The following is a 27959-nucleotide window of genomic DNA, read 5'->3' as shown; positions in this document are numbered from 1 at the left end:
GATCTAGAAGGGGGGGGGGGGGCACCCAGGAACGGGAGAGACGTCGAGGGGACCCGCGGCAGCATTTCGGAAGCGCACAGCACAACGAGGAAACGACCGGCGTGGACCCGTCCTCACAAGGACGTGGCATCCACGTCGTCTCCTTAATAAAAAAAAAAGTCCCAGGGTCGTGCGCCGGGCCTTAATTTTCCGTCGACCGCTTTCAAATCGGTCTATTTCGCCCCGGTAATGTATGATTATTGCGAAATTATGAATAAAACACAGAGTCTACTTGATTTCATGAGGATGGGCCCAACTCGAAGGTAGTGCAATATCGAGAGGACCCGCGGCAGAGGTTCAGCAAGCTGAAAGCACTCCGCCCTGTTCCAAAAATAAGTTTAATATCTTGTCCCCATGTAGGAGACGTACCAGATATTAAGCTGATAAGAACAGATACTACACTTTGATCTTAGCCAAAAGGCCGAGAAGCGATAACGGGATAGACGCGAATTAAAATTTGATCACAATTAACTATAATTAATGTCCTGGCTGGGGTCTGTTTTAATAGCGTCGGAAGACTCGATCGTATTTTGAAGACGAGACGACTTCTTGTCGACCAGATGTTGCTTTCAGGTGCGACGTATCCTGGGCTCCCGGGGCGCCGTTCCGTCCGGGTTGCACGTTCGACCGCTAGATGTCGACGCGAGACCAATATCTACTTGCATTCTCGATCTAGAAGGGGGGGGGGGGGGCACCCAGGAACGGGAGAGACGTCGAGGGGACCCGCGGCAGCATTTCGGAAGCGCACAGCACAACGAGGAAACGACCGGCGTGGACCCGTCCTCACAAGGACGTGGCATCCACGTCGTCTCCTTAATAAAAAACTAAGTCCCAGGGTCGTGCGCCGGGCCTTAATTTTCCGTCGACCGCTTTCAAATCGGTCTATTTCGCCCCGGTAATGTATGATTATTGCGAAATTATGAATAAAACACAGAGTCTACTTGATTTCATGAGGATGGGCCCAACTCGAAGGTAGTGCAATATCGAGAGGACCCGCGGCAGAGGTTCAGCAAGCTGAAAGCACTCCGCCCTGTTCCAAAAATAAGTTTAATATCTTGTCCCCATGTAGGAGACGTACCAGATATTAAGCTGATAAGAACAGATACTACACTTTGATCTTAGCCAAAAGGCCGAGAAGCGATAACGGGATAGACGCGAATTAAAATTTGATCACAATTAACTATAATTAATGTCCTGGCTGGGGTCTGTTTTAATAGCGTCGGAAGACTCGATCGTATTTTGAAGACGAGACGACTTCTTGTCGACCAGATGTTGCTTTCAGGTGCGACGTATCCTGGGCTCCCGGGGCGCCGTTCCGTCCGGGTTGCACGTTCGACCGCTAGATGTCGACGCGAGACCAATATCTACTTGCATTCTCGATCTAGAAGGGGGGGGGGCACCCAGGAACGGGAGAGACGTCGAGGGGACCCGCGGCAGCATTTCGGAAGCGCACAGCACAACGAGGAAACGACCGGCGTGGACCCGTCCTCACAAGGACGTGGCATCCACGTCGTCTCCTTAATAAAAAAAAAAGTCCCAGGGTCGTGCGCCGGGCCTTAATTTTCCGTCGACCGCTTTCAAATCGGTCTATTTCGCCCCGGTAATGTATGATTATTGCGAAATTATGAATAAAACACAGAGTCTACTTGATTTCATGAGGATGGGCCCAACTCGAAGGTAGTGCAATATCGAGAGGACCCGCGGCAGAGGTTCAGCAAGCTGAAAGCACTCCGCCCTGTTCCAAAAATAAGTTTAATATCTTGTCCCCATGTAGGAGACGTACCAGATATTAAGCTGATAAGAACAGATACTACACTTTGATCTTAGCCAAAAGGCCGAGAAGCGATAACGGGATAGACGCGAATTAAAATTTGATCACAATTAACTATAATTAATGTCCTGGCTGGGGTCTGTTTTAATAGCGTCGGAAGACTCGATCGTATTTTGAAGACGAGACGACTTCTTGTCGACCAGATGTTGCTTTCAGGTGCGACGTATCCTGGGCTCCCGGGGCGCCGTTCCGTCCGGGTTGCACGTTCGACCGCTAGATGTCGACGCGAGACCAATATCTACTTGCATTCTCGATCTAGAAGGGGGGGGGGGGGCACCCAGGAACGGGAGAGACGTCGAGGGGACCCGCGGCAGCATTTCGGAAGCGCACAGCACAACGAGGAAACGACCGGCGTGGACCCGTCCTCACAAGGACGTGGCATCCACGTCGTCTCCTTAATAAAAAAAAAAGTCCCAGGGTCGTGCGCCGGGCCTTAATTTTCCGTCGACCGCTTTCAAATCGGTCTATTTCGCCCCGGTAATGTATGATTATTGCGAAATTATGAATAAAACACAGAGTCTACTTGATTTCATGAGGATGGGCCCAACTCGAAGGTAGTGCAATATCGAGAGGACCCGCGGCAGAGGTTCAGCAAGCTGAAAGCACTCCGCCCTGTTCCAAAAATAAGTTTAATATCTTGTCCCCATGTAGGAGACGTACCAGATATTAAGCTGATAAGAACAGATTTAAAAACTATTTATTGAATGCTTCAAGTGAAATTATATACATGGCCCGATATGGGTCTTGATCTCAACCTGTGCTTCAGGGAATGACATTACACTCCTTTGCTTATACATTACTTTCTTCCGATACATGTCAGCGCTTCTCGGTTACATATACGCTCCTCTGCGGTAATTTTACATGGTGTTTCTACACATTTGCGACTTTATATATACATTTCGGTACACTAGATGCGCTTTCGGTGTGATATAAATATTTTACACTATATTACAAACATTTGCGGTACATAACTCTATGCGGCACATACTATACATTATAGGAAATTATATACATTCTCATACGCTCCAGGCATTTTCCATACATTTTGCGGTATATTACATTCGTTTTGCGGTATCTCACATGCATCTTGCTGTACACACCATCTATTCTTCAGCGCTATGCGCCAGAGTTCGCGAGAGTTCATTTTCTATGATAGCATCACGGTCTGGGTTCATCAGCTTCCACGTTGCGCGCGCTTCTCGTCTGGACTCGCGTTTCCGCCGCTGCATCCGTCCGCCCTGTCGGTGAGATCTGCCTAACACCGGTTAGAAATTCTACGTAGGTGTCTCTGGAAGCCCGGATGACGTCCGACACCACCAGCTTCCTCATGAGTGCAGAGTAGGTCCTGGAGCACAACTTGCCGATGGCGCGATCGTTTGCAGGGTCCCAGGAGCCCAGGGCCCCGACTACGACCGCCGCAAATTGCACCCGCTCGTACTTTGTCCGTAGCTGCTGTATGAGTGGCTCATACTTCTCCTCTTTGATCCTTCTTGCTTGCTGGAACGCCTCCTGACCATTCTCAAACGGAATAGTGATGTCGAGCACCATTAGCGAGTTCCCACTCCTTAGGATCAAGTCTGGCCGCAGGTTCGAACCCATAATTGGTCGATTTTCGGAGAGCACGCTCCATCTCCCTTCTGCCGCCTTCTTTATCCGCTCCACGACCAGGTTGTGCCTTGCTGTATACCTAGCGCTGTAGGACATGCAGTGTCCCAGGACATGAGGTAGCGTCTCCTGCCGGTATCCACACCGCCTGCACCTCTTGGCTTGCTCGTCCCCATCATGCTTATATCCGTTCAGAGGCACCAGGCCCAGCCTCGCCCGGTGGATGAACCTCCACTCCGCGAACCTCGTGAAGTCCCCGGTCTTGTGAAAGTGCGTCGAGGCCTTCGCTTTGGAGAACGAGTGGAATGTCTTCCCCTGATGGTGGAGGTCTGCCAGGCTGCTGGCGTGGTGGTTCCGAAGGCTGGATCTAAGAGTACGGAATACCGCTTTACGATCCGTAATGCTGCTTACGCCAGTTGTCAGAGTCACTTGCTGGTTCTCCTCGAGTTGCCACTGAACGTCGAGGTTCCGCGCTGCCATCCTCGCCCTCGACCAGACTGACGTGGTAGGGTTGGACGTCTGGTGATAGGCGGTGCAGGACAAGAAGTCAGCCGTTTCCTGTAGTGTCGGCTCTCGTCGTATGCAGCATTCGACGTATTCCCGTAGATCGGACCATGCTAGCTCCCTCACGATGTTGTCCTGCGATGTCAGCAACTTGTATGCGGCGTCAACACTCGCGATATCATGGTCCACAGCCACCTCCGGTATCCCAAGAAGACCCCTCTGCGTGTCGCCGTACAGGTAGTGATTACTACCCCTTGGTGGCAGATACAGCGTCTTCTTTGTTTCGGCACGCAGCCTGTCGTCCAGCTTCTTCCAAGCTCCTTTGCTTCTCTGCGCCGTGCGGAGTTGATACTGGAGGGAGGGATAGAAGAATGACTTAAGGGCATCCAGCCGCTGCCATGGCGCGAGTGCGGATGTCATTATGTCGAGCCCGGCGCGCGTGATCCCTTCCATACTGGTGGAGTCCTCGATTATCCGGAAACCGGTGGGCTTCCCCAGGAATTTCCTGTGATCCCCATCGACTAGCACGCTGGTCCGATTTCCTCCAACACTGAACGGTGTGCCTCGACACCCCCGGGGTGCGTGTCCTAGGTGGAGCGAGAAACATTTTGCTGGGTTAAATTTCAGCCCAAGACTATCCGCGAGGCCGACCGCTCTGTCGATATTGGTTTGCAGGGCTGTCGGGTCACTCTCCAGTAGTAGCATGTCGTCCGCATAGGCCAATATCTTGTGCTCGCGATGGCTCCCCTGGACTTCCCGCAAAACCGGGTCAATGGCCATATCAAACAGCAGGCCGCTTAAGGGACATCCCTGACGCACACCCTGTTGTATGGTTATCTCTTCGGATGACTCGCTCTGCGTGATGTAGGTGGTGCGTGCCCCGTTGTACATATCCGATACTAGGCTCACGAACGTCGGGCCCGCACCGCATTTGTTGAGCGCGTTGGTTATGGTTGCGTGCGGGATGGATCCGAACGCGTTCGCCAGGTCGAGGGACATGATGCAGAGGTCTTTCCCAGTTCTCTTGGCCATTTGCATTCTCTGTTCGAGAACATAATTGTTCTCGAATGCTCCATCGTGGCGGAGGAACCCCTTCTGCATTGGTGACAAGATGGAGTGGTCCTCCAGCCATACCTGAAGGCGCCTCGTTAGACATCCTGCAAATAGCTTGTAAATTGTTTGGTTCAACGAGATTGGTCGCCAATTCCTCGGGTCCGTTTTGTTGCCCCCCTTCGGTATTAAGATCGTCCTTGACTGCTTCCAGCTTGCCGGCACTTGCTTTGCTTTCAGGCAGCCATTAAAAATTGCCGTCAGGGCCTTGGCTTGCGGGTCTACCCCCCTCCAGTGCTGTTACGTGAGGCGATCGCTTCCCGGGGCCGTGTTCTCCGCCCTCTTCAGCCGCTGCAGTACCTCCGTGCTGGAGAAGGGGGAGAGATCGACCTGTTCCGTAGCTGGTTGATAATCGATGCCCTGTAGCGAGCTCGCATCGAACGGTTGGTGCGCGGCGAAGACATCCACGATCTCATTCACTGGGATGGAGCACCTTTCATCTTCTTTCCCAAGCACCAACTTGACGGCACGGCGACGGTTACGCCGGTATAGGCGCTGTATGTCGCGGTGGTTGTTGGCGTTGGCCCGGCGAGTTCCACCATTCATCCCTTCTGCTTCCTCCGGGATCCCCACGTGCCTCCTGGCAAAAGTGACTAGTTCGTCGGCAACAGCGCAGAACTCCGTCCAGGATTCCTGCCGGAAGTCGGTTAGTAGCTCCCGAATTCTCCTTGCGAAGGGTGCTGATGGCTCCTCATTCGCCCTTTGGGGTGTATCGGATGCTTCCTCTTCCTGCCCCGTGAAGGAGGCGATCTCGATTGGGTCAGCCTGCATGTCTTCCCCATTGTCAGCATCGAGGCTGGTACTCATTTCCGGCAACGGGCTAGCCCTAGACCGTTGAGACAAGTCCGGGTCTTCGGCGTTGCTTGGATTCACTAGCGGCGTGGCGTTGCCCCTCGGCCGCTCACCGCGATGCCGGATTTGCGCCCCAGATGGTGTTCGTCTTCCTTCCGGCTGCCGAGGTGAGGTCGCTCTTCGGGTATGCCCCCTAGAACTTGCGTGCTTTTGCCTTCTGTGGTTCCTTAGGCCATTCCTCGTCGCGAACGCCGCATCACACTCCACGCATCGGTGTTGGAGCGCAGCTTCGGTCTGGCTGAGGAGTTGGCGATTCTGTAGGCACGGGTGATTGCCGACACACCTCTTCTTCACCGCTCCTCTGCACGAGCTGCACCAGAATCGCGACGTTGCTATGTCCATGCTGTGATCCGCGAGTAGGTGCCTCAGCAACGATTGCTTCATTGCCGTCCATGTGACGGATTGAAACTTCCTACTGCATCCCTCCACTGGGCAGGCTAGCGGTCTGGGGACTGGGAATGTCATGTGGAACGTGCGGTCGATGATTTCGCAGGCTAGCCCATCCCGCATTGGGCACACTAGCGGCGTCGCTTGCGCACTGTCCGGGACTGGGCCTCGGTCAATTATCACGGCGTCCGTGCCGGGCGGTGACTGCGACGTCCCATGTTGCGACATGCCCCGATCTTCTTCAGCATCTTGCAGACCAGCCGGGGCCCAAGCCGTGTTCGTAGCGTCTCCGGTGGGTGCAGGTGAGGGAGCCTGGTGACGACCCGTGCGGCATGAGTCCAACATTTGCGTCAGTGGGCCGGTGTCAATCGTGGTCCCTGAGGTAGTTGACACCGCTCTGTACACTGTGCCCTGGGTCTCCGGGATCTCCACATGATCCCGTGACGAGGGAGATTCCGGGAGCACCTGGCTTTCGGGCACCTGGCTTTCGGGCACCGGGAGCTGGTTCCGTGCCTGCATCGCTTTCTTTGTTCTGAGAGCCAGTGGGAGTGTGATTCCTTGTGACGCAGCCGTTTGTGTCGCTGCCCTGGACGGGCCTGCCACTACTAGCTCCGGAGACCTGGACGCGGTCTGCTTCCTCTTCTTTTTCTTCTTCTTCCTGGCTGCCCATGAGGTTTGCGTGGACGCGTCACTAGATGAGTAGCTCTTGCTCAAGGAAGAACCGTCCGCAAGGTCAGCGACCTCCGCATTGATTATCAGTGTTGAGCTGTCGAAGTGGTCTCTGGGCAGGCCGGCCCCCGAGCGTTGCTCAGCATTGACTTGATCCCGTTCGTTCTGGATTCGAGCAGTATCCCAGGGCGCCATTTCCAGTGAAGCCGACTCATCTCTCCCGTTTGGGTCAGACTCACCAACCTCGTCCCTGTCTCGGGGGGTCCTTGTCCGATGGGATTCACTCCTATTTGCCAGGGTTCCCCCCGCTGCCCATATATCCTGGCAGCCCTGACCTTCTGGTAGCAGCGTATAGTCGGCGGTGGCGTCTTCTGCTGAAAAGTGGAGCGTGAAGGGGCTGCTCCCTAGTTCCGGTGTCGAGACCTCCACTGGGGGGTTGGATAGCGCTCCTTGCCCGCTTTCATTTTCGGTGTCGGACCCTCTCTGGTGTCTCGGCGAGGAGTCCGGTGAGATGGCGAGGTCATCCTCCAACATCCTGTCCGGTGATGGGGGATCGGAAGAGTCACCGTTGCAGCATTCCAACTCCTCACTAGGGATTTCCGGCGTTCGACTCTCACCCGGTGTGTCACTGTAACAGTTCGTGTCAATCACCAACACGTCAGAGTTGTCCGATGGGTAGTGCTGCTCGTCTCCTGAGAGAACCGGGCCTCCTTCACCTGAAGCTAGAATGCACCTCTCACCGTTCCCGTCGTTGGCCCACATCACGGACGGCGATATACAGCTGCGGTCTGTGTCATCTGCATTCAAGCCGGCACTATACCTCAGCGTTGCACTGCGATCGGCACTTGTCACCTTGGTGCCACTGAACGCAGAGGACGAGTCCCCGTTGCTGCGGGCGCTGGTCGGTGATTGCTCCGGCGAGCTGAACAGCGCGTAGGAGTGAAGGAACTTGTCCCGTTCCTCCAAATCACTGTCTTCCAACACCACTCGGCGGGCCGACCCGGGCGAGTGCGTGCCCCTATCCGGCGTCTGACATACCCTCCCGCTTCTCAGGTTTCTCGGCATATTAGGTGTTGCCAACGATTATTGAGGCTTGAGCGTCTCACTTAGTAGGCTTCCTCTTTTTCTGACACGGTTTGCCACGATGTTAGTTGTTAGACTTGTTAGCAGATGGAGACCGTTAGTAGAGAGAGACTCGATGTTACCTACTTGCAGGTGATCTTTGAGATGAGTTGAGGCTGTGAGTAGATGCTCCTGAGTAGCTCGGCACACCCCACGCACGACCCGATCGGCGGCATATGCCCGTGACCAGGGCAGGGGAGATAGAGTGGGTCTTAAGGACCCCATGAGACCCATTGGTTGGGGTTGGAGAGCTTTAAGAGACTCCGTTAGGACCGTGGAACCTTTAAGAGGGACCTTGATACCAATGGGGAGGACCTTTAGGAGGTCCTAACTAGCCCGGGGGGGGGGGTGAGCCCTTAAGGGACTCTTAAAAAACCCGGGGGGGAAGATCCCACTAGTCCCCTTGGGAGCTCCAATTCTCGGTGGACAGACCTCGCCGAACTCTGGAGCTAGTGTCAAACGTTCACCAACTCCACAGTCCGGCGACCTCTGCCCGCCGAGGGGAGCCCTGAAGAGGCCACGCGAAGCCCAGGAGTGTGAGACCTTGAAGAGGCCTCACGGTAACCCACCCAGAGGGAGGGGACCTTTAAGAGGTCCCACGTGAGCCAAACCCACAGGGAAAGAGAACCTTTACGAGGTCTCGCGAGAACCCAGGGAGAGTTGAGACCTTTACTAGGTCTCGCTAGAGAGGGCGGTGGGACACTTTAAGAGGTCCCGAGAGACAGAAGTTGAGGACCTTTAAGAGGCCTCGTGAAAGGGAGGGGAGGGAGGGAACCATGAGTGGGCATCATGCATAGACCCGAATTCCTCAAGCGACCCCGAGAGGTCATCCCGACGAACCCGAGCTATGGATGTGGGGCAGCCCCGCGAGGGAAAGGTGTCAAGTCAGTCCGCCAGGCGTAGCCAAAGCTCCGAGGCTGACCCGAACACTGCCACACCACCGATTGGCTAACAGGCACTTCCGCTGACCGCACGCCCAAGGCCCAGCCATATAATGAGGCGAGGGTCCAAGGACGACGGCTAGGCTGAAATGCCTGAGATGTGACAGGTGCCTTTCCCGGGATCACGACGAGGAGGAGACGAGGAAGAAGAGAGAGCAGGGGTGGTCACGAGTCATCAACCGCCAACCAGGTCATGCTTCGGGCACGCCGTTGCCTTCCTTTAGCCAGCCATCATCGAGGAACAGGAACCAGCTTCTTCACCAACTTGAGAGGACCCGCGGCAGCTCTTCTGGTGGGCGTGGCTCGTTGAGTACCTGCAGTAGCACCTTCACACTCCACTGGTTGAAAGCTCTCCTCCTGGCAAGATCCTTGGCAAGATCACTTACTACACTTTGATCTTAGCCAAAAGGCCGAGAAGCGATAACGGGATAGACGCGAATTAAAATTTGATCACAATTAACTATAATTAATGTCCTGGCTGGGGTCTGTTTTAATAGCGTCGGAAGACTCGATCGTATTTTGAAGACGAGACGACTTCTTGTCGACCAGATGTTGCTTTCAGGTGCGACGTATCCTGGGCTCCCGGGGCGCCGTTCCGTCCGGGTTGCACGTTCGACCGCTAGATGTCGACGCGAGACCAATATCTACTTGCATTCTCGATCTAGAAGGGGGGGGGGGGCACCCAGGAACGGGAGAGACGTCGAGGGGACCCGCGGCAGCATTTCGGAAGCGCACAGCACAACGAGGAAACGACCGGCGTGGACCCGTCCTCACAAGGACGTGGCATCCACGTCGTCTCCTTAATAAAAAACTAAGTCCCAGGGTCGTGCGCCGGGCCTTAATTTTCCGTCGACCGCTTTCAAATCGGTCTATTTCGCCCCGGTAATGTATGATTATTGCGAAATTATGAATAAAACACAGAGTCTACTTGATTTCATGAGGATGGGCCCAACTCGAAGGTAGTGCAATATCGAGAGGACCCGCGGCAGAGGTTCAGCAAGCTGAAAGCACTCCGCCCTGTTCCAAAAATAAGTTTAATATCTTGTCCCCATGTAGGAGACGTACCAGATATTAAGCTGATAAGAACAGATACTACACTTTGATCTTAGCCAAAAGGCCGAGAAGCGATAACGGGATAGACGCGAATTAAAATTTGATCACAATTAACTATAATTAATGTCCTGGCTGGGGTCTGTTTTAATAGCGTCGGAAGACTCGATCGTATTTTGAAGACGAGACGACTTCTTGTCGACCAGATGTTGCTTTCAGGTGCGACGTATCCTGGGCTCCCGGGGCGCCGTTCCGTCCGGGTTGCACGTTCGACCGCTAGATGTCGACGCGAGACCAATATCTACTTGCATTCTCGATCTAGAAGGGGGGGGGGGGGCACCCAGGAACGGGAGAGACGTCGAGGGGACCCGCGGCAGCATTTCGGAAGCGCACAGCACAACGAGGAAACGACCGGCGTGGACCCGTCCTCACAAGGACGTGGCATCCACGTCGTCTCCTTAATAAAAAAAAAAGTCCCAGGGTCGTGCGCCGGGCCTTAATTTTCCGTCGACCGCTTTCAAATCGGTCTATTTCGCCCCGGTAATGTATGATTATTGCGAAATTATGAATAAAACACAGAGTCTACTTGATTTCATGAGGATGGGCCCAACTCGAAGGTAGTGCAATATCGAGAGGACCCGCGGCAGAGGTTCAGCAAGCTGAAAGCACTCCGCCCTGTTCCAAAAATAAGTTTAATATCTTGTCCCCATGTAGGAGACGTACCAGATATTAAGCTGATAAGAACAGATACTACACTTTGATCTTAGCCAAAAGGCCGAGAAGCGATAACGGGATAGACGCGAATTAAAATTTGATCACAATTAACTATAATTAATGTCCTGGCTGGGGTCTGTTTTAATAGCGTCGGAAGACTCGATCGTATTTTGAAGACGAGACGACTTCTTGTCGACCAGATGTTGCTTTCAGGTGCGACGTATCCTGGGCTCCCGGGGCGCCGTTCCGTCCGGGTTGCACGTTCGACCGCTAGATGTCGACGCGAGACCAATATCTACTTGCATTCTCGATCTAGAAGGGGGGGGGGGGGGCACCCAGGAACGGGAGAGACGTCGAGGGGACCCGCGGCAGCATTTCGGAAGCGCACAGCACAACGAGGAAACGACCGGCGTGGACCCGTCCTCACAAGGACGTGGCATCCACGTCGTCTCCTTAATAAAAAACTAAGTCCCAGGGTCGTGCGCCGGGCCTTAATTTTCCGTCGACCGCTTTCAAATCGGTCTATTTCGCCCCGGTAATGTATGATTATTGCGAAATTATGAATAAAACACAGAGTCTACTTGATTTCATGAGGATGGGCCCAACTCGAAGGTAGTGCAATATCGAGAGGACCCGCGGCAGAGGTTCAGCAAGCTGAAAGCACTCCGCCCTGTTCCAAAAATAAGTTTAATATCTTGTCCCCATGTAGGAGACGTACCAGATATTAAGCTGATAAGAACAGATACTACACTTTGATCTTAGCCAAAAGGCCGAGAAGCGATAACGGGATAGACGCGAATTAAAATTTGATCACAATTAACTATAATTAATGTCCTGGCTGGGGTCTGTTTTAATAGCGTCGGAAGACTCGATCGTATTTTGAAGACGAGACGACTTCTTGTCGACCAGATGTTGCTTTCAGGTGCGACGTATCCTGGGCTCCCGGGGCGCCGTTCCGTCCGGGTTGCACGTTCGACCGCTAGATGTCGACGCGAGACCAATATCTACTTGCATTCTCGATCTAGAAGGGGGGGGGGGCACCCAGGAACGGGAGAGACGTCGAGGGGACCCGCGGCAGCATTTCGGAAGCGCACAGCACAACGAGGAAACGACCGGCGTGGACCCGTCCTCACAAGGACGTGGCATCCACGTCGTCTCCTTAATAAAAAAAAAAGTCCCAGGGTCGTGCGCCGGGCCTTAATTTTCCGTCGACCGCTTTCAAATCGGTCTATTTCGCCCCGGTAATGTATGATTATTGCGAAATTATGAATAAAACACAGAGTCTACTTGATTTCATGAGGATGGGCCCAACTCGAAGGTAGTGCAATATCGAGAGGACCCGCGGCAGAGGTTCAGCAAGCTGAAAGCACTCCGCCCTGTTCCAAAAATAAGTTTAATATCTTGTCCCCATGTAGGAGACGTACCAGATATTAAGCTGATAAGAACAGATACTACACTTTGATCTTAGCCAAAAGGCCGAGAAGCGATAACGGGATAGACGCGAATTAAAATTTGATCACAATTAACTATAATTAATGTCCTGGCTGGGGTCTGTTTTAATAGCGTCGGAAGACTCGATCGTATTTTGAAGACGAGACGACTTCTTGTCGACCAGATGTTGCTTTCAGGTGCGACGTATCCTGGGCTCCCGGGGCGCCGTTCCGTCCGGGTTGCACGTTCGACCGCTAGATGTCGACGCGAGACCAATATCTACTTGCATTCTCGATCTAGAAGGGGGGGGGGGGGCACCCAGGAACGGGAGAGACGTCGAGGGGACCCGCGGCAGCATTTCGGAAGCGCACAGCACAACGAGGAAACGACCGGCGTGGACCCGTCCTCACAAGGACGTGGCATCCACGTCGTCTCCTTAATAAAAAAAAAAGTCCCAGGGTCGTGCGCCGGGCCTTAATTTTCCGTCGACCGCTTTCAAATCGGTCTATTTCGCCCCGGTAATGTATGATTATTGCGAAATTATGAATAAAACACAGAGTCTACTTGATTTCATGAGGATGGGCCCAACTCGAAGGTAGTGCAATATCGAGAGGACCCGCGGCAGAGGTTCAGCAAGCTGAAAGCACTCCGCCCTGTTCCAAAAATAAGTTTAATATCTTGTCCCCATGTAGGAGACGTACCAGATATTAAGCTGATAAGAACAGATTTAAAAACTATTTATTGAATGCTTCAAGTGAAATTATATACATGGCCCGATATGGGTCTTGATCTCAACCTGTGCTTCAGGGAATGACATTACACTCCTTTGCTTATACATTACTTTCTTCCGATACATGTCAGCGCTTCTCGGTTACATATACGCTCCTCTGCGGTAATTTTACATGGTGTTTCTACACATTTGCGACTTTATATATACATTTCGGTACACTAGATGCGCTTTCGGTGTGATATAAATATTTTACACTATATTACAAACATTTGCGGTACATAACTCTATGCGGCACATACTATACATTATAGGAAATTATATACATTCTCATACGCTCCAGGCATTTTCCATACATTTTGCGGTATATTACATTCGTTTTGCGGTATCTCACATGCATCTTGCTGTACACACCATCTATTCTTCAGCGCTATGCGCCAGAGTTCGCGAGAGTTCATTTTCTATGATAGCATCACGGTCTGGGTTCATCAGCTTCCACGTTGCGCGCGCTTCTCGTCTGGACTCGCGTTTCCGCCGCTGCATCCGTCCGCCCTGTCGGTGAGATCTGCCTAACACCGGTTAGAAATTCTACGTAGGTGTCTCTGGAAGCCCGGATGACGTCCGACACCACCAGCTTCCTCATGAGTGCAGAGTAGGTCCTGGAGCACAACTTGCCGATGGCGCGATCGTTTGCAGGGTCCCAGGAGCCCAGGGCCCCGACTACGACCGCCGCAAATTGCACCCGCTCGTACTTTGTCCGTAGCTGCTGTATGAGTGGCTCATACTTCTCCTCTTTGATCCTTCTTGCTTGCTGGAACGCCTCCTGACCATTCTCAAACGGAATAGTGATGTCGAGCACCATTAGCGAGTTCCCACTCCTTAGGATCAAGTCTGGCCGCAGGTTCGAACCCATAATTGGTCGATTTTCGGAGAGCACGCTCCATCTCCCTTCTGCCGCCTTCTTTATCCGCTCCACGACCAGGTTGTGCCTTGCTGTATACCTAGCGCTGTAGGACATGCAGTGTCCCAGGACATGAGGTAGCGTCTCCTGCCGGTATCCACACCGCCTGCACCTCTTGGCTTGCTCGTCCCCATCATGCTTATATCCGTTCAGAGGCACCAGGCCCAGCCTCGCCCGGTGGATGAACCTCCACTCCGCGAACCTCGTGAAGTCCCCGGTCTTGTGAAAGTGCGTCGAGGCCTTCGCTTTGGAGAACGAGTGGAATGTCTTCCCCTGATGGTGGAGGTCTGCCAGGCTGCTGGCGTGGTGGTTCCGAAGGCTGGATCTAAGAGTACGGAATACCGCTTTACGATCCGTAATGCTGCTTACGCCAGTTGTCAGAGTCACTTGCTGGTTCTCCTCGAGTTGCCACTGAACGTCGAGGTTCCGCGCTGCCATCCTCGCCCTCGACCAGACTGACGTGGTAGGGTTGGACGTCTGGTGATAGGCGGTGCAGGACAAGAAGTCAGCCGTTTCCTGTAGTGTCGGCTCTCGTCGTATGCAGCATTCGACGTATTCCCGTAGATCGGACCATGCTAGCTCCCTCACGATGTTGTCCTGCGATGTCAGCAACTTGTATGCGGCGTCAACACTCGCGATATCATGGTCCACAGCCACCTCCGGTATCCCAAGAAGACCCCTCTGCGTGTCGCCGTACAGGTAGTGATTACTACCCCTTGGTGGCAGATACAGCGTCTTCTTTGTTTCGGCACGCAGCCTGTCGTCCAGCTTCTTCCAAGCTCCTTTGCTTCTCTGCGCCGTGCGGAGTTGATACTGGAGGGAGGGATAGAAGAATGACTTAAGGGCATCCAGCCGCTGCCATGGCGCGAGTGCGGATGTCATTATGTCGAGCCCGGCGCGCGTGATCCCTTCCATACTGGTGGAGTCCTCGATTATCCGGAAACCGGTGGGCTTCCCCAGGAATTTCCTGTGATCCCCATCGACTAGCACGCTGGTCCGATTTCCTCCAACACTGAACGGTGTGCCTCGACACCCCCGGGGTGCGTGTCCTAGGTGGAGCGAGAAACATTTTGCTGGGTTAAATTTCAGCCCAAGACTATCCGCGAGGCCGACCGCTCTGTCGATATTGGTTTGCAGGGCTGTCGGGTCACTCTCCAGTAGTAGCATGTCGTCCGCATAGGCCAATATCTTGTGCTCGCGATGGCTCCCCTGGACTTCCCGCAAAACCGGGTCAATGGCCATATCAAACAGCAGGCCGCTTAAGGGACATCCCTGACGCACACCCTGTTGTATGGTTATCTCTTCGGATGACTCGCTCTGCGTGATGTAGGTGGTGCGTGCCCCGTTGTACATATCCGATACTAGGCTCACGAACGTCGGGCCCGCACCGCATTTGTTGAGCGCGTTGGTTATGGTTGCGTGCGGGATGGATCCGAACGCGTTCGCCAGGTCGAGGGACATGATGCAGAGGTCTTTCCCAGTTCTCTTGGCCATTTGCATTCTCTGTTCGAGAACATAATTGTTCTCGAATGCTCCATCGTGGCGGAGGAACCCCTTCTGCATTGGTGACAAGATGGAGTGGTCCTCCAGCCATACCTGAAGGCGCCTCGTTAGACATCCTGCAAATAGCTTGTAAATTGTTTGGTTCAACGAGATTGGTCGCCAATTCCTCGGGTCCGTTTTGTTGCCCCCCTTCGGTATTAAGATCGTCCTTGACTGCTTCCAGCTTGCCGGCACTTGCTTTGCTTTCAGGCAGCCATTAAAAATTGCCGTCAGGGCCTTGGCTTGCGGGTCTACCCCCCTCCAGTGCTGTTACGTGAGGCGATCGCTTCCCGGGGCCGTGTTCTCCGCCCTCTTCAGCCGCTGCAGTACCTCCGTGCTGGAGAAGGGGGAGAGATCGACCTGTTCCGTAGCTGGTTGATAATCGATGCCCTGTAGCGAGCTCGCATCGAACGGTTGGTGCGCGGCGAAGACATCCACGATCTCATTCACTGGGATGGAGCACCTTTCATCTTCTTTCCCAAGCACCAACTTGACGGCACGGCGACGGTTACGCCGGTATAGGCGCTGTATGTCGCGGTGGTTGTTGGCGTTGGCCCGGCGAGTTCCACCATTCATCCCTTCTGCTTCCTCCGGGATCCCCACGTGCCTCCTGGCAAAAGTGACTAGTTCGTCGGCAACAGCGCAGAACTCCGTCCAGGATTCCTGCCGGAAGTCGGTTAGTAGCTCCCGAATTCTCCTTGCGAAGGGTGCTGATGGCTCCTCATTCGCCCTTTGGGGTGTATCGGATGCTTCCTCTTCCTGCCCCGTGAAGGAGGCGATCTCGATTGGGTCAGCCTGCATGTCTTCCCCATTGTCAGCATCGAGGCTGGTACTCATTTCCGGCAACGGGCTAGCCCTAGACCGTTGAGACAAGTCCGGGTCTTCGGCGTTGCTTGGATTCACTAGCGGCGTGGCGTTGCCCCTCGGCCGCTCACCGCGATGCCGGATTTGCGCCCCAGATGGTGTTCGTCTTCCTTCCGGCTGCCGAGGTGAGGTCGCTCTTCGGGTATGCCCCCTAGAACTTGCGTGCTTTTGCCTTCTGTGGTTCCTTAGGCCATTCCTCGTCGCGAACGCCGCATCACACTCCACGCATCGGTGTTGGAGCGCAGCTTCGGTCTGGCTGAGGAGTTGGCGATTCTGTAGGCACGGGTGATTGCCGACACACCTCTTCTTCACCGCTCCTCTGCACGAGCTGCACCAGAATCGCGACGTTGCTATGTCCATGCTGTGATCCGCGAGTAGGTGCCTCAGCAACGATTGCTTCATTGCCGTCCATGTGACGGATTGAAACTTCCTACTGCATCCCTCCACTGGGCAGGCTAGCGGTCTGGGGACTGGGAATGTCATGTGGAACGTGCGGTCGATGATTTCGCAGGCTAGCCCATCCCGCATTGGGCACACTAGCGGCGTCGCTTGCGCACTGTCCGGGACTGGGCCTCGGTCAATTATCACGGCGTCCGTGCCGGGCGGTGACTGCGACGTCCCATGTTGCGACATGCCCCGATCTTCTTCAGCATCTTGCAGACCAGCCGGGGCCCAAGCCGTGTTCGTAGCGTCTCCGGTGGGTGCAGGTGAGGGAGCCTGGTGACGACCCGTGCGGCATGAGTCCAACATTTGCGTCAGTGGGCCGGTGTCAATCGTGGTCCCTGAGGTAGTTGACACCGCTCTGTACACTGTGCCCTGGGTCTCCGGGATCTCCACATGATCCCGTGACGAGGGAGATTCCGGGAGCACCTGGCTTTCGGGCACCTGGCTTTCGGGCACCGGGAGCTGGTTCCGTGCCTGCATCGCTTTCTTTGTTCTGAGAGCCAGTGGGAGTGTGATTCCTTGTGACGCAGCCGTTTGTGTCGCTGCCCTGGACGGGCCTGCCACTACTAGCTCCGGAGACCTGGACGCGGTCTGCTTCCTCTTCTTTTTCTTCTTCTTCCTGGCTGCCCATGAGGTTTGCGTGGACGCGTCACTAGATGAGTAGCTCTTGCTCAAGGAAGAACCGTCCGCAAGGTCAGCGACCTCCGCATTGATTATCAGTGTTGAGCTGTCGAAGTGGTCTCTGGGCAGGCCGGCCCCCGAGCGTTGCTCAGCATTGACTTGATCCCGTTCGTTCTGGATTCGAGCAGTATCCCAGGGCGCCATTTCCAGTGAAGCCGACTCATCTCTCCCGTTTGGGTCAGACTCACCAACCTCGTCCCTGTCTCGGGGGGTCCTTGTCCGATGGGATTCACTCCTATTTGCCAGGGTTCCCCCCGCTGCCCATATATCCTGGCAGCCCTGACCTTCTGGTAGCAGCGTATAGTCGGCGGTGGCGTCTTCTGCTGAAAAGTGGAGCGTGAAGGGGCTGCTCCCTAGTTCCGGTGTCGAGACCTCCACTGGGGGGTTGGATAGCGCTCCTTGCCCGCTTTCATTTTCGGTGTCGGACCCTCTCTGGTGTCTCGGCGAGGAGTCCGGTGAGATGGCGAGGTCATCCTCCAACATCCTGTCCGGTGATGGGGGATCGGAAGAGTCACCGTTGCAGCATTCCAACTCCTCACTAGGGATTTCCGGCGTTCGACTCTCACCCGGTGTGTCACTGTAACAGTTCGTGTCAATCACCAACACGTCAGAGTTGTCCGATGGGTAGTGCTGCTCGTCTCCTGAGAGAACCGGGCCTCCTTCACCTGAAGCTAGAATGCACCTCTCACCGTTCCCGTCGTTGGCCCACATCACGGACGGCGATATACAGCTGCGGTCTGTGTCATCTGCATTCAAGCCGGCACTATACCTCAGCGTTGCACTGCGATCGGCACTTGTCACCTTGGTGCCACTGAACGCAGAGGACGAGTCCCCGTTGCTGCGGGCGCTGGTCGGTGATTGCTCCGGCGAGCTGAACAGCGCGTAGGAGTGAAGGAACTTGTCCCGTTCCTCCAAATCACTGTCTTCCAACACCACTCGGCGGGCCGACCCGGGCGAGTGCGTGCCCCTATCCGGCGTCTGACATACCCTCCCGCTTCTCAGGTTTCTCGGCATATTAGGTGTTGCCAACGATTATTGAGGCTTGAGCGTCTCACTTAGTAGGCTTCCTCTTTTTCTGACACGGTTTGCCACGATGTTAGTTGTTAGACTTGTTAGCAGATGGAGACCGTTAGTAGAGAGAGACTCGATGTTACCTACTTGCAGGTGATCTTTGAGATGAGTTGAGGCTGTGAGTAGATGCTCCTGAGTAGCTCGGCACACCCCACGCACGACCCGATCGGCGGCATATGCCCGTGACCAGGGCAGGGGAGATAGAGTGGGTCTTAAGGACCCCATGAGACCCATTGGTTGGGGTTGGAGAGCTTTAAGAGACTCCGTTAGGACCGTGGAACCTTTAAGAGGGACCTTGATACCAATGGGGAGGACCTTTAGGAGGTCCTAACTAGCCCGGGGGGGGGGGTGAGCCCTTAAGGGACTCTTAAAAAACCCGGGGGGGAAGATCCCACTAGTCCCCTTGGGAGCTCCAATTCTCGGTGGACAGACCTCGCCGAACTCTGGAGCTAGTGTCAAACGTTCACCAACTCCACAGTCCGGCGACCTCTGCCCGCCGAGGGGAGCCCTGAAGAGGCCACGCGAAGCCCAGGAGTGTGAGACCTTGAAGAGGCCTCACGGTAACCCACCCAGAGGGAGGGGACCTTTAAGAGGTCCCACGTGAGCCAAACCCACAGGGAAAGAGAACCTTTACGAGGTCTCGCGAGAACCCAGGGAGAGTTGAGACCTTTACTAGGTCTCGCTAGAGAGGGCGGTGGGACACTTTAAGAGGTCCCGAGAGACAGAAGTTGAGGACCTTTAAGAGGCCTCGTGAAAGGGAGGGGAGGGAGGGAACCATGAGTGGGCATCATGCATAGACCCGAATTCCTCAAGCGACCCCGAGAGGTCATCCCGACGAACCCGAGCTATGGATGTGGGGCAGCCCCGCGAGGGAAAGGTGTCAAGTCAGTCCGCCAGGCGTAGCCAAAGCTCCGAGGCTGACCCGAACACTGCCACACCACCGATTGGCTAACAGGCACTTCCGCTGACCGCACGCCCAAGGCCCAGCCATATAATGAGGCGAGGGTCCAAGGACGACGGCTAGGCTGAAATGCCTGAGATGTGACAGGTGCCTTTCCCGGGATCACGACGAGGAGGAGACGAGGAAGAAGAGAGAGCAGGGGTGGTCACGAGTCATCAACCGCCAACCAGGTCATGCTTCGGGCACGCCGTTGCCTTCCTTTAGCCAGCCATCATCGAGGAACAGGAACCAGCTTCTTCACCAACTTGAGAGGACCCGCGGCAGCTCTTCTGGTGGGCGTGGCTCGTTGAGTACCTGCAGTAGCACCTTCACACTCCACTGGTTGAAAGCTCTCCTCCTGGCAAGATCCTTGGCAAGATCACTTACTACACTTTGATCTTAGCCAAAAGGCCGAGAAGCGATAACGGGATAGACGCGAATTAAAATTTGATCACAATTAACTATAATTAATGTCCTGGCTGGGGTCTGTTTTAATAGCGTCGGAAGACTCGATCGTATTTTGAAGACGAGACGACTTCTTGTCGACCAGATGTTGCTTTCAGGTGCGACGTATCCTGGGCTCCCGGGGCGCCGTTCCGTCCGGGTTGCACGTTCGACCGCTAGATGTCGACGCGAGACCAATATCTACTTGCATTCTCGATCTAGAAGGGGGGGGGGGGCACCCAGGAACGGGAGAGACGTCGAGGGGACCCGCGGCAGCATTTCGGAAGCGCACAGCACAACGAGGAAACGACCGGCGTGGACCCGTCCTCACAAGGACGTGGCATCCACGTCGTCTCCTTAATAAAAAAAAAAGTCCCAGGGTCGTGCGCCGGGCCTTAATTTTCCGTCGACCGCTTTCAAATCGGTCTATTTCGCCCCGGTAATGTATGATTATTGCGAAATTATGAATAAAACACAGAGTCTACTTGATTTCATGAGGATGGGCCCAACTCGAAGGTAGTGCAATATCGAGAGGACCCGCGGCAGAGGTTCAGCAAGCTGAAAGCACTCCGCCCTGTTCCAAAAATAAGTTTAATATCTTGTCCCCATGTAGGAGACGTACCAGATATTAAGCTGATAAGAACAGATACTACACTTTGATCTTAGCCAAAAGGCCGAGAAGCGATAACGGGATAGACGCGAATTAAAATTTGATCACAATTAACTATAATTAATGTCCTGGCTGGGGTCTGTTTTAATAGCGTCGGAAGACTCGATCGTATTTTGAAGACGAGACGACTTCTTGTCGACCAGATGTTGCTTTCAGGTGCGACGTATCCTGGGCTCCCGGGGCGCCGTTCCGTCCGGGTTGCACGTTCGACCGCTAGATGTCGACGCGAGACCAATATCTACTTGCATTCTCGATCTAGAAGGGGGGGGGGGGGCACCCAGGAACGGGAGAGACGTCGAGGGGACCCGCGGCAGCATTTCGGAAGCGCACAGCACAACGAGGAAACGACCGGCGTGGACCCGTCCTCACAAGGACGTGGCATCCACGTCGTCTCCTTAATAAAAAAAAAAGTCCCAGGGTCGTGCGCCGGGCCTTAATTTTCCGTCGACCGCTTTCAAATCGGTCTATTTCGCCCCGGTAATGTATGATTATTGCGAAATTATGAATAAAACACAGAGTCTACTTGATTTCATGAGGATGGGCCCAACTCGAAGGTAGTGCAATATCGAGAGGACCCGCGGCAGAGGTTCAGCAAGCTGAAAGCACTCCGCCCTGTTCCAAAAATAAGTTTAATATCTTGTCCCCATGTAGGAGACGTACCAGATATTAAGCTGATAAGAACAGATACTACACTTTGATCTTAGCCAAAAGGCCGAGAAGCGATAACGGGATAGACGCGAATTAAAATTTGATCACAATTAACTATAATTAATGTCCTGGCTGGGGTCTGTTTTAATAGCGTCGGAAGACTCGATCGTATTTTGAAGACGAGACGACTTCTTGTCGACCAGATGTTGCTTTCAGGTGCGACGTATCCTGGGCTCCCGGGGCGCCGTTCCGTCCGGGTTGCACGTTCGACCGCTAGATGTCGACGCGAGACCAATATCTACTTGCATTCTCGATCTAGAAGGGGGGGGGGGCACCCAGGAACGGGAGAGACGTCGAGGGGACCCGCGGCAGCATTTCGGAAGCGCACAGCACAACGAGGAAACGACCGGCGTGGACCCGTCCTCACAAGGACGTGGCATCCACGTCGTCTCCTTAATAAAAAACTAAGTCCCAGGGTCGTGCGCCGGGCCTTAATTTTCCGTCGACCGCTTTCAAATCGGTCTATTTCGCCCCGGTAATGTATGATTATTGCGAAATTATGAATAAAACACAGAGTCTACTTGATTTCATGAGGATGGGCCCAACTCGAAGGTAGTGCAATATCGAGAGGACCCGCGGCAGAGGTTCAGCAAGCTGAAAGCACTCCGCCCTGTTCCAAAAATAAGTTTAATATCTTGTCCCCATGTAGGAGACGTACCAGATATTAAGCTGATAAGAACAGATTTAAAAACATTTATTCATATTTTAAAAGAGGTTGTACATGGCCCGGTATGGGACTCGTGATCATCCTTTACAAGGGAATACTGGATCGAGAGACATTCGTGCGTGTGAACATGTTTGCTGACAATCTGTACATCGATAGATCCGGAATAGTTATCTATACAAATACATAGTTGCGATATAAAAATATTGGTGCGACACGAATTTATATACACATTATTTCGGCAATTTCTGTACAATGGTATTGTTGCGTAACATTCTTTACATTGTAATTGGATGCGAAAAATACTATATATATACAATCTTCTTTTACACACTTTGAGCTATATACATCAATTAGGGATCATGCGCTGTCTGATGATCGAACGTTTTTTCCACTAGAGACACCGCGTACGGAATGGGTGTTAACTGACACTGGTGGGCGACATCATTTTACCTTGCTTCTGGCCTTGGACGGGTGCTGGGTGCTGACTGCCGTACCCCGGTGATGAACTCGACATAAATGTCTCTAGACTTTCCAATTGTTTCGCTGACCACAAGTTTTCTCATCAGGCTGGAGTATCGTCGGGAGCAGAGTCTGGCTACGATCCGGTCGTTCTGAGGGTCCCACGACCCAAGGGCTCCCACCACAATGGCGCCAAAGCGGACGTCCGAGAATCGTAGTTTCATCGCCTCCACCAGTGGGCGATATTTTTCCTCTTTCAGGCGTCTCGCTGCTGCAAACGCCTCTGGACCATTCTCAAACGGGACAGTGATGTCCAAGATGAGTATCGAACTATCTTTCCTGAGGATGAGGTCCGGGCGTAGGGATGAGCCCATGACGGGACGGTTCTCGGCGAATATCTCCCAGCGACCGACCGCAGCTTTCTTCACCCTCTCGACGATGGCGTTGTGGCGGGCGGTGTATAGTGGGCTGTAAGCCATGCAGTGGTCGAGGACGTGTGGTAAGGTCTCGCTGCTGTAGCCGCATTTCCTGCACCTCTTTGCCGCGGGGTCTCTCCCATGTTGATACCCATTCAGAGGAACAAGGCCGAGTCGAGCCCTATGCACAAAGCGCCAGTCCGCGAACCGCGTGAAGTCTCCTTCACGGTGAAAGTGATGAGATGCCTTCGAGCGAGAGATGTTGCAGAAAGTCTTCCCCTGGTGTGCCAAGGAAGACATATTGTTGGCATGCCGTTTCCTCGTGATGGCGTGGAGGATCTTGAAGACGGCCCTCCTGTCCGTGATGGTGTCCTCGCCAACTTTTACAGCGACTTGCTTATCATCCGTGAGGTCCCACACGAGACCGAGGTGTTCAGCCGCCATCCGAGCACGGGACCACACTGATGTCGTTGGGTGGGATGTGTGGCGTGCAGCTGTGCGGGACAAGAAGGCGTTGATCTCGCCGACGGTCGGGTCAGCCTTCCTCAAGCATGCGCCAACGAAGCTCCGCAAATCCTTCCATGCGATGTCTTTTACTACCGGGTCTTTTGACGTCAGGAGTTTGAAGGCCGCATCGATGTTACTGATGTCGGCGTCAACGGCGGCTTCAGGGACTCCGAACAACCCCAGGCTGGGATCGCCATAAATGTAGCTGTTGCTGGCTCTCTTCGGAAGGTACAACGAATTTTTTATGAAGGGCCTCAGGAAGTCGTCAACACGGCGCCAGCTGCTCTTATTGTGTTGGGCCGTCCGCAGAGAGTACTGCAGCGACGGAAAGAAGAAGGTTTTTAGGGCGTCGATCCTTTGCCACGGCGCCAGGCTTGAGGTAAGGAGGTCCTTACCGTATTGAAGACATTGGTCCAGTGTACTTTCATCTGGCATCAACCGAAATCCTGTGGGCTTCCCTAAGAACTTCTTCGGACAGCCATCTGCGAGCGCCGGCACGGAATCTTCGCCTATCTTGAAGATTGTTGGCCTGCAGCCCACCGGATTGTGTGAGAGATGCAACGAGAAGCACTTCCGCGGGTTGATTTCCAGGCCGAGTTTCCTGGACATGCGGGCAGCTTTATCCGCACGTCGCTGAAGAGTGGCCGGATCGCTGGCGAGGAGGAGGACGTCATCTGCAAAAGCCAACGCTGCGTGGTCGCTGTCGTCGTGGATGGTGCGCAGAACGGGGTCCACGGAGATATTGAAGAGGAGGCCGCTGAGCGGGCATCCCTGCCTCACACCCTCGCTGACGGGGAAATCGTCGGAGATGCCCTCCGCGCTGCAGTATGACGTGGTTGCCCCGTCATAGATTCCCTTCACGATGCTTATGAAGTCTTGCCCGGCTCCCGCTTGTTGCAGAGTATGCCAGATGGTGACATGCGGGACGGACCCGAAGGCGTTCGCAAAGTCCAGAGACAGGAAGCAAATCTCTTGTTTGGTTCTTCTAGCTTCCAGGACGCGCTGTTCGAGGACGTAGTTATTCTCGAATGCGCCGTCATGGTGGAGGAAGCCTTTCTGAGACGGAGAGAGGACGTCGTTCCCTTCCATCCAAGCTGCTAACCTTCGTGACAGGCACCCCGCGAACAGCTTGTATATTGTTGAGGTTAGCGCAATCGGCCTCCAGTTGCTAACTTCCCTGGGGTCCCCGCTCTTCGGGACGAGGATGGTGCGGGAATGCTTCCACGACTCTGGGATTTGGCGGGCCTTCAGGCACCCGTTGAAGATGCTGGTTAAGGCTTTGCCGTCCGGGTCAACGCCTCTCCAATGGCGGTACGTGAGGCGGTCGGGACCGGGGGCGGAGTTCTCGGCCCTCTTTAACCGGCTGGCCACCTCATTGACCGTGAACGGGGTGAGGTCCACAGGAGACTGGGCAGGGTGCGGGTGGTCGATGTCGGAGAGGTTCGACGCCTCGAACGTGCCGCTCGCCTGGAACTTCTCGATTATCTCAGCCAGAGGGATCTCGCAACTCTTGGACTCTTCACCGATGACACACTTCACTGCCCTTCTTCGGTTCCTTCGGTAGAGGCGCTGAATGTCCCTATGATTCAGGGGGTCCGTCCTTCTCGGTGGCACTCTGTTGGGCTGCTGGTCTGGGATCTTCACGTGTCTCTGTGCAAAGGCTGTGAATTCCTGGACTAGGTCACAAAACGTGTGCCAGCTCTCTTCATTCCAATCACGGAGAAGGTCTCGGAGGCGGCGGTGGAATGGACCAGATGGGGCTTCATCAGACTGCTGACTACCGGAGATGGCGGTGGGTGGTGGGGAGTCTGGCTCGACGTCGACGTCTGCGATGTCGTCAAGTTCGCCCTGCTGGGATACTGGAAAGACATCCTGAGAAGCTGGGGGTTGGGAGGCGTCTTGAGAAAGTGAACCGGGCTGGCTAGCGGTGTGTTGTGATCCCTCTGCAGGAGGGAGTGCCAGAGACCTACGACTTGTGGGGGAGGGAGGATCAGGCGCTCTCGTCACCTCTGCGTGCCCTGCCTCTGCCGTCTGGTGATCGCTCCTCTGTTGACCGTGGCCCGTGCTGCGCGCGTGATTTATTATGCCCCTCTTACTTGGAAAGGAGGCTGGGCACGTCGGGCACTTGAACTTGGACGGTCGGTTATCGTGCACGATTAGCGGACCAGACCTTAGGCATCGGTGGTTCCTGACCCTCCTGCACTGGAAGCGAACACCGCATCGACCGCACCAGAAGGCGGATTCCTCGATGTCGAGCCCATGCTCCGCGAGTAAGTGCCGGAGAAGCGACTGCTTCATTGCAGTCCAAGCTTTCGCCCGAAATTGAAACGGGCAAGACTCCTCGGGGCATTTCATCGGGCTGTCCACGGGGAAAGCAAGGTGAAGAGAGAGGCCTTCCCTCCAGCATGTTGACGACGGGGAGATTGGTGAGTGGGATACTGGAGATGACGGCGGCGATGGTGATATCCGGTGCACGTTGACCACTGGTCTACCTGTGGTCGGCAGAGGAGTTAGCGGATCCACATGACGCTGCGGCGGAGGGCTCGTCGTTGGCCGCCGGTTCCCAACCGGTGGGACGGACGTCCCGGTTACTCTGGAGGTTTGGTTTCCGTCGTCCGCGGGATCGGTCTCTTCGGGGGGAGATCCTAACTCTTGGGAGCCAGCACTCGCTGAACTTTCCGACGTGGGGACTGCTTGCGACACTTGGGTTTCTGGCACATTCACCCTTATGTCTGGCGACGTCGGCTGGTCCGAGCCCAGTTGACTCTCGGGGACCGGGAGGAGACTTCTGGTTTGAAGCGCCCTCTTTGTTCTCTGGGCCAACGGTAAGCTGTCCGTTTGCGACGGTGCTGTGAATGCGGCTGCTGCTGACGGACCTGCCATGGCGAGGTCTTGAGTGGCTCGTGCGGATTTCCTTCCCTTCTTCTTTTTCCTCTTCTTCTTTGGATGGGCCGGCCAAGTTGTCTGAGTCGAGGCGTCACTGTGCGAGCCAGACGATGAAACGTCACTGTTCACCAAGGAGTTTGCATTTGGACATTCCTCGGCTTCACTCACTGGCCCGGGATGCGCTGGGCTCGAAGAGGGCGATGGTGCCTCGGGCTCGGGGGGGGGTGTCGTAGGCGATCGAGGGGTATCATCACTCTTGCAAGCCATTGGGGTTACAGGATCAGGCAGCGCACTCGACTGTGAGGTGTCAGACGATAGACACAGGTCACGCTCCAGGTCTGACGATGATGGCAGGTGTTCCGGGGAAGACTTCGACGCTAGGGATGGGCAATCTTCTACTCCAGCTGTTGCCGGACGTGGTTCCGATGCCCACCATGCTCCTGGGGAGGACATGGGGTCCAGCCTGGTTGAGTCTTCCGCAGAGAAGTGCAGGGGGAACACGCTGTTGTTCGTGGCCCGTTCCCGTGTAGGCGCGTCTTCAGGGCAGGTCACCAATGCCACAGTCTCACATGCAGTTTCTTGACTAGGCGGCGCGATTGCAGTGGCGTCGATGAGCCAGTCCGTATCAGAGTCGATTACCAATCGCCCCGGCGACGAGGAATTTCGAGAGGTATCGCCGTCGTTGTGGGCGTCTCTCACACTTGAGGCTGGCGAGGCATCAGAGTGGCTCACCGAAGATCCTGATGGCGACTGCTGCTTCTCGGGAGAAACGAAGAGAGCGTATGAAACCAAGAGGCGTTCCGACTCCTCTGGGTCGAGTCCCTCTGTGATGACACGGCGGGCTGACCCTGGAGTCTGCAGGGTTCTTCCATTCCGTAGGTTCCTCGGCATTGTGTCGGTTAGATGTTAGTTAGGTTAGTGGTTAGACTGTTAGTGGTAAACAATCAACGACCACCTACTTGGAGTACTCACTTCGATGACCGTAGCTAGGAGCGAGACTATAGCTGGCTGACTTGGAGCACCCTACACATGACCTACCTAGCGGCCAATGCCCGTGACCAGGGCAGGGAGATAGAGACGGGTCTTAGGGACCCCATGAGACCCATTGGTGGGGGCTGGAGAACTTTAAGAGACTCCGTTAGGACCGTGGAACCTTTAAGAGGGACCTTGATGCCAATGGGGAGGACCTTTAGGAGGTCCTACCTAGCCCGGGGGGGGTGAGCCCTTAAGGGACTCTTACAAGAAACCCGGGGGGGAAGATCCCACTAGTCCCCTTGGGGGCTCTACCTCTCGATGGGCCGACCCCGCCAACCCCTGGAGCTAGTAACAAAAGTTCACCAACTCCACAACTTGGCGGACTCTGCCCGACGAGGGGAGCCCTGAAGAGGTCACGCGAAGTCCCGGGAGGGTGAGACCTTGAAGAGGTCTCACGCTAACCAACCCAGGGGGAAGAGACCTTTAAGAGGTCCCGCGTGAACCAAACCCACAGGGAAAGAGAACCTTTAGGAGGTCTCGCGAGAACCCAGGGAGAGTTGAGACCTTTAAAAGGTCCCGCTAGACCAGGGGGTGGGACACTTTAAGAGGTCCCGAGAGAAAGAGGTTGAGGACCTTTAAGAGGCCTCGAGAAAGGGAGGGGAGGGAGGGGAACACGAGTGGGCATCATGCATAGACCCGAATTCCTCAAGCGACCCCGAGAGGTCGTCCCGACGAACCCGAG

At 54.6% G+C, this 27959-nt stretch overlaps 12 non-coding genes across 12 annotated transcripts; all 12 read right to left on the bottom strand.

The window, feature by feature from the left end:
• Positions 1 to 280: 280 nt before the first annotated feature.
• Positions 281 to 472, bottom strand: LOC149071336 (U2 spliceosomal RNA). Its single transcript, XR_016194773.1, has one exon. It is a non-coding gene; the product is annotated as a U2 spliceosomal RNA (small nuclear RNA).
• A 517-nt stretch (positions 473 to 989) lies between these two features.
• LOC149071335 (U2 spliceosomal RNA) lies at positions 990 to 1181 on the bottom strand. Its single transcript, XR_016194772.1, has one exon. It is a non-coding gene; the product is annotated as a U2 spliceosomal RNA (small nuclear RNA).
• A 513-nt stretch (positions 1182 to 1694) lies between these two features.
• LOC149071334 (U2 spliceosomal RNA) lies at positions 1695 to 1886 on the bottom strand. Its single transcript, XR_016194771.1, has one exon. It is a non-coding gene; the product is annotated as a U2 spliceosomal RNA (small nuclear RNA).
• A 516-nt stretch (positions 1887 to 2402) lies between these two features.
• On the bottom strand, positions 2403 to 2588 carry LOC149071333 (U2 spliceosomal RNA). Its single transcript, XR_016194926.1, has one exon. It is a non-coding gene; the product is annotated as a U2 spliceosomal RNA (small nuclear RNA).
• Positions 2589 to 9997: 7409 nt separating this feature from the next.
• Positions 9998 to 10189, bottom strand: LOC149071332 (U2 spliceosomal RNA). Its single transcript, XR_016194770.1, has one exon. It is a non-coding gene; the product is annotated as a U2 spliceosomal RNA (small nuclear RNA).
• A 516-nt stretch (positions 10190 to 10705) lies between these two features.
• Positions 10706 to 10897, bottom strand: LOC149071331 (U2 spliceosomal RNA). The gene has a single exon (XR_016194768.1). It is a non-coding gene; the product is annotated as a U2 spliceosomal RNA (small nuclear RNA).
• A 517-nt stretch (positions 10898 to 11414) lies between these two features.
• On the bottom strand, positions 11415 to 11606 carry LOC149071330 (U2 spliceosomal RNA). Its single transcript, XR_016194767.1, has one exon. It is a non-coding gene; the product is annotated as a U2 spliceosomal RNA (small nuclear RNA).
• A 514-nt stretch (positions 11607 to 12120) lies between these two features.
• Positions 12121 to 12312, bottom strand: LOC149071329 (U2 spliceosomal RNA). Its single transcript, XR_016194766.1, has one exon. It is a non-coding gene; the product is annotated as a U2 spliceosomal RNA (small nuclear RNA).
• A 516-nt stretch (positions 12313 to 12828) lies between these two features.
• LOC149071328 (U2 spliceosomal RNA) lies at positions 12829 to 13014 on the bottom strand. The gene has a single exon (XR_016194925.1). It is a non-coding gene; the product is annotated as a U2 spliceosomal RNA (small nuclear RNA).
• A 7409-nt stretch (positions 13015 to 20423) lies between these two features.
• Positions 20424 to 20615, bottom strand: LOC149071327 (U2 spliceosomal RNA). The gene has a single exon (XR_016194765.1). It is a non-coding gene; the product is annotated as a U2 spliceosomal RNA (small nuclear RNA).
• Positions 20616 to 21131: 516 nt separating this feature from the next.
• LOC149071326 (U2 spliceosomal RNA) lies at positions 21132 to 21323 on the bottom strand. Its single transcript, XR_016194764.1, has one exon. It is a non-coding gene; the product is annotated as a U2 spliceosomal RNA (small nuclear RNA).
• Positions 21324 to 21837: 514 nt separating this feature from the next.
• On the bottom strand, positions 21838 to 22026 carry LOC149071325 (U2 spliceosomal RNA). Its single transcript, XR_016194917.1, has one exon. It is a non-coding gene; the product is annotated as a U2 spliceosomal RNA (small nuclear RNA).
• Positions 22027 to 27959: the final 5933 nt, after the last annotated feature.

Source organism: Pholcus phalangioides, unplaced genomic scaffold (genome assembly GCF_987345545.1).
Source record: "Pholcus phalangioides strain wild (caught in Gottingen) unplaced genomic scaffold, Ppha-v1.0 ptg000019l_1, whole genome shotgun sequence".
Classification (NCBI taxonomy): Eukaryota; Metazoa; Arthropoda; class Arachnida; order Araneae; family Pholcidae; genus Pholcus; species Pholcus phalangioides.
This window is presented reverse-complemented; position numbering and strand designations above follow the sequence as displayed.